The following is a 10,255-nucleotide window of genomic DNA, read 5'->3' as shown; positions in this document are numbered from 1 at the left end:
ACCTTTATGGCTACAGGTTCAAACTTTCCACAATGGTTTGAACCCCTCAACGAGACAGATGGTCGATGCAGCGACCGGTGGAACCTTAAATAATAAAACACCTGAGGAAGCTTATGAGTTTATTGAAGAGATGTCACTGAATAATTATCAGTGGCAACTCATGAGGACAAAGCCTAATATAGAAGCCGGTGTTTTCAACCTCAACGCAGTCACCATGTTATCAAACCAGGTAGAGCTCTTAAATAAAAAGATTGATGGCTTATGTATTTCTACTCAGGTACATCCGGTGATGTAGTGTGATACAAATGGAGGAGGGATAAAAAAGCCAGAATGGCTAGCCTACAACCATAGTACTACTAACGAACAAGCCAACTATGTGGGTAACAATTCTAGACCACAGAATAATCCATATAGTAATACTTACAATGCAGGTTGGAGAAACCATCCCAACTTCTCTTAGGGTGGTCAAGGAAATCAGAGACCACCACCACCTCCAGGATTCCAACAACAACCTTACCAGCAAGAGAAAAATTTGAACCTTGAAGAGATGATGACGAAGTTAATTTCAGTGGAGGAAACCCATTTTCAAAACACTGAAACTGTAATTAAAAATCAACAAGCATCGATTCAAGGACTCGAGAATCAAATAGGACAGTTGGATAAGTTGATCTTTGAAAGACCACAAGGTAGCTTGCCCAGTAACACAGAAACTAACCCAAGGCAGCAACTTCATGCCATCACTGTACACGACGAAGAAGAGGTAGTTGAATCTAAATTTGAAACAAGGCACGAAGCTGTGGTAAGTAATGGTAAGGATGAGATGAATCATGGTACACAGAAGCCGATAAGCAAAGAGTATAAACCTCGTATACCATATCCCAATGCAAAAAGGAAAGACCGCACAGACTAACAATTCGGTAAATTTCTTAAACTACTTAAAAAGTTACATATTAACTTACCGTTTATTGAAGCTCTTTCTCAAATGCCCAACTTGGTTAAATTTTTAAAGGAGCTCTTATCAAAAACAAAAGTTAGATGAGTCATCACATGTGGAGTTAAATGCAGTCTGCTCAATTATTCTACAAAATAAGCTACCCAACAAACTGAAAGATCTAAGGAGTTTTACAATTCCTTGTTTAATTGGTAGTTTGAATGTTAACAATGCTTTAGCTGATTTAGGGGCAAGTATTAATGTTATGTCTTATAAAATGTTTAAACAACTAGGTCTTGGGAAATCCAAACAAACTAGGATTGGTGTTCAATTGGCTGATAAAACCATTAGATTTCCTAGGGGTATAATTAAGGATGTGCTCGTTAAAATCGACAAATTTATATTTCCAGTAGACTTTGTTGTTTTAGACATGGATGAGGATAGTGACATTCCTTTAATTTTAGGACGACCCTTATTAGCAACTGTTAGGACTATTATGAATGTCAGTACAGGTGAGTTAATACTTCGGGTAGGCGACGACATGATTAAAATCCAAGCTCGTGATTCTGTAAAAAAGACTAGTGATTGAGATGATTACACAAGTTCTTTTAATGTGAGTAACCTTGTTGTTCAACCCTCTTTATAGGAAAAACTTTTGAGAAGTACAAATGAGCCACGTTCCAATCCATGTAATAACAAGACTATCCATAAAGAGCGAAGGCTACAGATCGAGGAACTAGATGAATGGCGAACACAGGTTAAGGAGAAACCGGGAATACACGATGAATCAAGGTAGTGCCATGACAAACTTAAAGGTGAATAGAATCAACTTACGGTTGGAGATAAAGTACTATTAGATGAAGCAGACCCTCGTGTTGCCACTTCTGAACCTAATAGAGAAATCCATTTTATGGTACTCAACGTTTTCCCATACGGTACAGTCGAGGTAACTTATTCCAAATTCGACACTTTTAAGGTAAATAGTACTCGTTTAAAACCTTATTTTGATAAAATTGATAGCAGGGATGAGGAGTTTCAACTCCTTGAACCACCATGACCGTGCAAATATGAGGTGAGCCGAGCTTAGACTATAAATAAGCGCTTCTCGAGAGGTAACCCGAGCATTAACACCACTAACCCGTTTATTTTATCTATTTTTTGTGCGTCCTTGGCCGTGTAGAAATAGGGCTTAAAATTACCCAAACTCGACAAACACGGGCTAAAAGAGATACACAGGTGTGGGAGAAGCGAACAACGTAGCACACAACCGTGCGATACGACCGTGGGAACCACACGGCCTGGACACACAGACGTGACCCAAGCAGTGTGATGAATGGGCATTCAATATTTGAGATTAACACGGCTAACACGGGGCCTTAACACTACCGTGCCCCTATTTTAACCCCCCAAAACATAATTTTTATTTTGTCTTCTTCCTTAAACCCTCTCAACCGCCACCGCCGCAGTCCCCCTTTCCCCTCACTACCAACCACCTCCTTCCTCCCTCTCCCCGGCCGTAGACCTGCCACAACCTCCCCTTTCCCTTTCTTCCCTTCTTCCCCTCACTTTTTCCTTTCTCCCTACTTTTTTTTCTTTCCCCCTTTCTTGTACGACCACCAGCCGCTTTCCTCGCCATCCACCCTTCGCGCCAACCTCCACGCACCACCGCAAGCCTCCTTGACCCACCTCGTCCCCACCTCCGTCCGTGGTTCCTCCTTTTACCCGCACTTTTATGTTATTTCAGTTTCGTTTATTTATTTATTTCTTATTTTTTATTTTTCTATTTTAGTTTTAGTTTAAATTTCTCTTATTATTTTAGAGGACATTAATTTGGTACAACTAGATTAGTTAGCATTTATTTTTAGATGTATTCACATAGCTTATTATTATTATATATATATTAGGATCTTGATGCTATTGAATATTTCTTGATAGTGGTTTCATTATGTGCATTATTATGCATCACTTACTTTTTAGATTCTTTTATAGGTCAATGTCATTAATATTTCTCTTGTTTGGTTTAATTAAGATTTTGATTCCTTATGGGCTCATATCTATTTTAATTTCGTCAATTGCTTTCTTGCAGATTTGTTATGAAACCAAGTCTAATTTTACTCAAAAAAGGCTAATTTGGAGGGTTTTGAAGCATTCCAAAGTCTATATAAACACCCTAGAAGAGGATTAAAAGGGACATAGAGGGTAGAAGATAGAAAATACTCAAAGATAGCCATTGGAAGTAGCTTGGAAGCAGGATCTACTTCAAGACTGAAGATCTCCATTCAATTTCCTTAGAAGTTCTTTGGGTTTCTTTATGTTTTGTTGTTTTTCCAATTTTGAGATGTTTTCCCTTATTATGAACTAAACTCCCTAAACACCTAAGGGAGATGAAACTTAAGACGGATCTTATTACTGTTTGCATTATATGATAAATACTTGTTCTTATTCTTAATTGTGATTTTTAATCCTTGCTTTAATATTCCAGGATATTAATTCAGGTTTTGATGTGCTTATTCATTGGAGCAAAATTCCGTATTTAAGAGTAGATCTCCCATAATTAAGCAGAGTTGCATGCAATCCTAGAGATAGGAGGACAAAAATCTGCCAGATTAGAGTCAAATCTAATAAGGGAATCCATAGATTGAGTTAATGCGACAATAAGGGTTTTAATTAGAAAGAGATTTCGATTAATCAATCTAGAGTCAGTTGTTTTTAGTCTAGAGAGAGATATTAACATAAATCAGGGATTTCTACGGATTAAATCAAGTGAATAAATCGTCTAATTCAGAAATAATAAGTGATGTCTAGGTGGATTCTTCCTTGGGTATTGTCTTCTCCATCGATTTTCTAAACAGTATTTTTCAACTTTTATCTCTGTTGTAATCTTAGTTAATTAGATAATTAGTTTTAGTTAAAACATTCCTTTAATTATTAGGCTAGATAATAAAAAGATAGTAATTACTAGTACTTTTACTCCTTTTGGATACGATATTTCTGGTCTCACCATAACTATACTACTGTTCGATAGGTGCGCTTGCCTTGGTCAAATTTTTAGTTAGTTTAGCGACCATCATTACGGAAGTGGGGTAGGCTTTATCATAGTATGATTTTCAACATGTAACAAAGATATTGTTGAAAGATGAACAAAGTGAAGGATGCTTTGTTTTAATATCAACCTGAAACTAGAAATGAAGCAAGTTAATTATCGGCATCTTTTACTAATAGCCTAAAAAATGCACATGATGAATTAAACTAGGAGCTACAGATATGGCAGGAGAAATTGGGGTAATTTTCAATATTCCCCAACCTTTTACAGTGAGAATGAAGAGGCTCTCCCAGGTTGTTCAGATAAGTCATCACCATTTCAAACAAATGATTCAAGCATAGAGTGAAGATGGAAAGATTATTATTGCTAACTTCATGAAGGTTTGTAAACTTCATCTCTCTCCATGTATAGGCAGTTTATAATCAGGTTTACAATATCAGGGGGAAAGATTACATAAGCAAAGGGATTTAAGATGTGACCTATAAGTGAAAGTAAATTTTTAGAGGAAATCATCCACATGGTACCTAAAGCTATTAAAGAAAACGTTTTAGCTAAGTGATATTTAAAGTTTGGGGGTAAAAGTAAGCAATAAAACCTCAGTTCATTACTCTGACTCCTCTATTTACAGTACTTGGAAGGTTTAAAAGAAGATGTCCTACAGGAGATTCCTTTCCTAATAGAATTGTTGATAGACCAGAATCAAAAGGTATATTTTCATCCTAAAGTTGAACCTATTAGAGAAATGTAAGAAGATGAGATTTTATTATGTTCCATTACAGCCTACAAAACAAAATGAGGAGCAAAAAACAGAGAAACATTGGGTTCCCAATATACAAATCTAGAAGGTAAATAAAGAGCACCATAATTAAGGATGTATAATAGAAGTAAGAAATTTCAAGCATATACCATCTAGAATGTTCTAAGTGCTTATAGCTTAGGGTTCACACAAAGATAAATTATAAATTAATTGAAGAAGGATATGAGATGTGTGTCAAGTTCTCATTAAAAAATAATTAATGCAATATTCAATGTCTATTGCTTTCTCACATTTTGATATGTAGTGATAGTTTAATCATTTGGCTATGAATAATATCAACAGTGAGACAACAAACCCTATAAATAATGTAAAGGAGAATGGATCACATGGTTTTATACTGGTTAATTTTTTAAGTTGTTAAGTGAATCTTACTTTATTTCTTAATAAAAAGCTTTGAAGAAATTTTCTATTGTTATTGATAGGAGAGTAGTATCTAACGTACCTTCAATGAAGCTTTCTATCGTTGACTCTTTTTACACTTCAGGGATAAGGTTGGCCTACGATTTATTAGTAGCTTTGTGTTTTTCTTTATGTGCTAAGAAAATAGACTCTTTACGATTAAAAACTGCCACCTTTCTTTATACGCGGATAAATGTAGAGAGCAAACTAGCCTAATAGTTTTGTTTTATGAATCTAAATTTTGAAAATGTGGAAAAACATGTTTATATGCCGTTTTTATAAGTGTTGTAGTGCAAGCCCTTTCAAAAAAAAAGAGGGACCAAATACATATTTTGCTTTGAATGTCATGTTCACTGAATTTTTCTTCATGTTGAGGGATCCTGTAATTTTTCTTGTGAGAAAAAGTTGTTTGCTTTGAAAGCTTAATCCATAGAAGAAAGTGCGACATCCAAATAATTTCTTCTTCTAATCAGATAGTAATTCTTCATTTTTATTAATATACTTCATTCAGCAGATATCCAAATAATTAATATCTTGGTCAAGATGATGCAGCTGTACAAAAGAATATGGAAGAGATGAATAATAAGATGCAAGATAAGATTGATGATCTGCAAGATCTAGAGTCAACAAAAAAAGCTCTTATATACAAAGAGTGTCAAAGCAATGATGAGCTACATGCAGAAAGGAAAGTGCTAATTCAGGTACTACCTACTTTTGTGTTTGGGCTGTATTTTTTGTTGTGATGTTTTAAATTTAGAATTCCCTCTCTGTCGTGTTTGGCTACTATAAGGGATTTTATTATCTTACAAGAATCACATGGTCATATTGTTTAATCTCTTTTATGAATTTGTTCTTGATTCAACATAGATGATGGCTACTGTTTGAATTAGTGTTGAGGTTTTGGAAATATGTAGCTGCAATTTTTAAGTAAAAACAAGTTAATTATCATTTGGGAGTTGGTGTAGTGTTCATATTATATAGTTCAGTGCTTGCCATTTGTGTATACTAATTGAGGCTGAAATTCATAGGTGGTTACTATTCAATTAGACTATGTTCAGAAACTGATGTGTAATTAGAAGCATCAAATCCATATCGGGATGATCTAAGTAATTTATTCTTTATCTTGTCATTTTGGTGCTTTCTAGTTTGTTCCATTAAAATATGTAGTAGGTTTAGGAATTTGGTGGTAGAACATGGGTTTAGTAAGTTGAAAGAAATTAAGCATCGCTATGCATGTCATACCAAATGGACAAATTTGAGGCTAATTCTAGATTAATATTAAATATTAGTTTGTTTGAATGATATCCAGATAATTTAATATAAGTTTTTAAGTATTTTAGATATAAAAAATCAAATCTTTCATCTTCGAATCAGCTTGTGTCCTTGTGAGCGATTCTGTAATTTTAATGTTTTACTAAGTTTTTTCCTTATATATATTATTTTTAACCTTTTATCTTATATTGCTTTTGCCTTTTACCTTTAGATCTTCGACAAACATAACACTTTGCATCTTCACATTAGAGTAGAGTATGTAAAAATAGAAATAGAAAAGCTGCATGTATCACGTAGTACATATTAGCATGATAAACCGTAAATTATACATATTTTTACCCCATGTTTAATGCATTTTATAGATGAGTTCTCATTAGAATTGGTGAATTTGATGCTCCTAATGCTTTAATTTCATATTTTGTACTCAGGAGAGCACCAAGTGTCAAAAGGAGCCAAAAACGAGCCAAAAAGGGACAAAACGGACCAAATCGAGAAGATGACACGGCCTAAGCCTTTCCACACGGGCAGCTCACACGTCCGTGTCTTTCGAGGGTGTCGACCAAGGTTTTCACTATTCACATGGCCTAGCCATTGACCCACATGGCCGTGTGCAATTTAACGAATTGAACACGGCCTGGCAATCACGTCACACGGTCGTGTCACACGGGCGTGTCCCTGCTGAGCCCAAGTTAAGTCAAATTCAAAAAAGGCCACTTTGGAGGGTTTCTAGGCATTCCAAAGCCTATAAATACGCACTAGAGGAGGAGAAAATGGAGACAGAGAAGAGGGGTAAGAATTACCCCAAGGAAGCCGATTGATCTATCTCAGAAGCCGAATTCATCATCAGGACTGAAGATCTCTCCTCAATTTCCCTGTAGGAGTTTTGGGTTTTCTTTATGTTTTGTATTCTTTATTCTTCTGAGATGTTTTCTTATTTAGTTATGAACTAAACCCCTAAATACCTAAAGGAATGAAACCTAAGACGAATCTTGTTATTATTTTCTGAATCGTATGATAAATATTTAACTTGTTCTTAATTATGTGTTCTTAATTCTTGTTTTGATATCCCAGGATACTGATTCAAGACACGCTCTTATTCAGAGGAAAAATAGACTCTGTCTAAGAGTACATTTGTCATAATTAAGCGGAGTTGATTGCGCGCCTAGAAATAGGGTGACAAGATTTTGCTGGATTAAGGTGAAACCTAATAAGGGGATCCTTAGATCGAGTTAATGCAACCCTAGAGTGTTAATTAGAGAAAAGTCTCGGTTATTCAATCTAGGGATTAGACGTTATTAGTCTTGAATAGGGTTAATAACATAACTAAGGGATCTCTACAGAACAAGTTGAATGAATAAATCGTCCGGTTCGGAGCCAGAATAACAAGTAAAGTCTAGGTGGATTTTTCCTTAGGTATTGTCTCAAGTCAATCGATTTTCCCAAAAGCAATTCCCCAATTCTTTTTTCTACGCGTTTTTAGTTTAAATAATTAGTTAATTAAAACAAACCCTTTTATTCTTAGGCTAGATAATAAAAAGATAGTTATTACTAGTACTTTTGGTTCCCTTGGGTACGATATCCCGGTCTTGCCATTACTATACTATTGTTTGATAGGTGCACTTGCCTTTTCGTCATGATAATAGTTAGTCTAGGTCTGATCTTCATTATAAATATTTATTACTTGTTACGAATCACGCGATCAAGTTTTTGGCGCCGTTGCCGGGGAACTGAAATATTAGGAACACTAAATTTTTATTACTTTAGCCATTTATTTTTCTTTCAATTTTATTTTATTTTATTATTTATTAATTTGCTTTTTCTCTCTCTTGGAAGGTTTTTATAGTTTATGATTAGAAGAAACCCGTCGGGGCCATTACTTTTTGATAAAGAATTCGATCGTACAATTCGCAAAAATCAAAGAGAAATAAGGCAGAGCTTAAGATACACGGAGAACGAGAGAGAAGATGATACTAAATCCCCAACCGACGAGATGGCTGAAAACCAAGGCAATCAGCTACCTCCTACAATTGCTGCTAATCAAAATCCTGCTCCACGTACTATGTATGATTATGCTAAACCTTCTTTAACAGGAATTGAATCTAGTATAGTTAGACCTGCTGTAGCTGTAAATACTTTTGAATTAAAACCTAACACTATTCAAATGATACAGTAGTTTGTTCAGTTTGATGGTTTGCAGGATGAGTATCCCAATGCTTACTTAGCAAATTTCCTGGAATTTTGCGATACATTTAAAATCAATGGCATTTCTGATGATGCCATTCGTCTTCGGTTATTTCCCTTTTCACTGAGAAACAAAGTTATACAGTGGTTGAACTCGTTACCACGAGGGTGTATCACTACTTGGGAACAAATGACCGAGAAATTTTTACTAAAATATTTTTCGCCGACTAAAACGGCTAAATTACATAATGATATCTCTTCTTTTGTGCAGATGGATTTAGAAACACTTTACGATGCGTGGGAGAGATACAAGGACTTACTGAGAAGGTGCCCTCACCATGGGTTACCACTTTGGCTTCAAGTACAAACATTCCACAATGGCTTGAATCCCTCGACTCGGCAAATGGTTTACGCAGCTGCTGGCGAAGCCATCAACAATAAAACACCGAAAGATGCCTATGAATATATAGAGGAGATGCCACTGAATAACTATCACTGGCAAGTTATGAGGACTAAGCCAACAAAAATAACCGGCGTTTATAACATCGATTCAGTCACCATGCTCTCTAATCAGGTAGAACTTCTCAATAAAAAGATTAACGGCTTACTTCGTTCTACGCAGGTACATCCAGTAATGAGATGTAACTCAAGTGGCTGAGGTGTGCATACAGAATACCAATCCTTCAATCCTACAACTAAAGAAGAACAAGTCAACTATATGGGTAACAATAACTTTCGATCTCAAAATAACCCATATAGTAATACCTATAATGCAGGTTGGAGGAACCACCCAAATTTCTCCTGGGATGGTCAAGGGAATCAAAAGCCGCAAAATCCTCAGCCACCTTATCAACAAGAGAAGAAACCAAACCTTGAATAGATGCTTTCTAAATTCATCTCGGTGTCAGAATCTCGTTTCCAAAATACCGAGACAACACTTAAGAATCAACAAGTATCGATCCAAGGATTAGAAACTCAGATAAGCCAGCTTTCTAAACTAATCTCGGAAAGACCACCAGGAAATTTATTTAGTAATACCAAATCCAGAAAGCATGTCAAAGCAGTTACACTAAGGAGTGGGAAAGTGTTAGGGGGATCTGAAAAGAAGTTAGCACAAGAAGCCGTGGAAAGCGAAAGGAAGGAAGAAAAACTCGAAAATAGTGACAAACCAGTACCGGAGGAATATTCACCACCGGTTCCATATCTAGCAAAATTTAAAAAAGATCGCATTGATGCACAATTTGGTAAGTTTCTTGAACTTTTTAAGCAATTACATATCAACTTACCTTTTTTTGAAGCTATCTCGCAGATGCTTACATACGCAAAATTTTTGAAGGAGCTTTTCACAAATAAAAGGAAGTTTGAGGACTTATCTACAGTAGAACTCAACGAGGAGTGCTCCGCCATACTCCAAAATAAGCTCCCAACCAAACTAAAAGATCCAGAAAGTTTTACTATCCCTTGCTTAATTGGTAATCTGAATATTGAAAAAGCACTAGCTGATTTAGGCGGTGGTATTAATTTGATGCCCTATAAAATGTTCAAACAACTTGGTCTTGGGGAACCTAAACCCACTAGGATGAGTATTCAATTAGACGATAGATCTATTAAA

General features: G+C 35.7%; 1 non-coding gene across 1 annotated transcript; it reads right to left on the bottom strand.

Moving 5' to 3' along the window:
- Positions 1 to 8,882: 8,882 nt before the first annotated feature.
- On the bottom strand, positions 8,883 to 8,988 carry LOC121217201 (small nucleolar RNA R71). Its single transcript, XR_005913349.1, has one exon. It is a non-coding gene; the product is annotated as a small nucleolar RNA R71 (small nucleolar RNA).
- Between the last annotated feature and the right edge of the window lie 1,267 nt (positions 8,989 to 10,255).

This window comes from Gossypium hirsutum, chromosome A02, assembly GCF_007990345.1.
Source record: "Gossypium hirsutum isolate 1008001.06 chromosome A02, Gossypium_hirsutum_v2.1, whole genome shotgun sequence".
NCBI lineage: Eukaryota > Viridiplantae > Streptophyta > Magnoliopsida > Malvales > Malvaceae > Gossypium > Gossypium hirsutum.
This window is presented reverse-complemented; position numbering and strand designations above follow the sequence as displayed.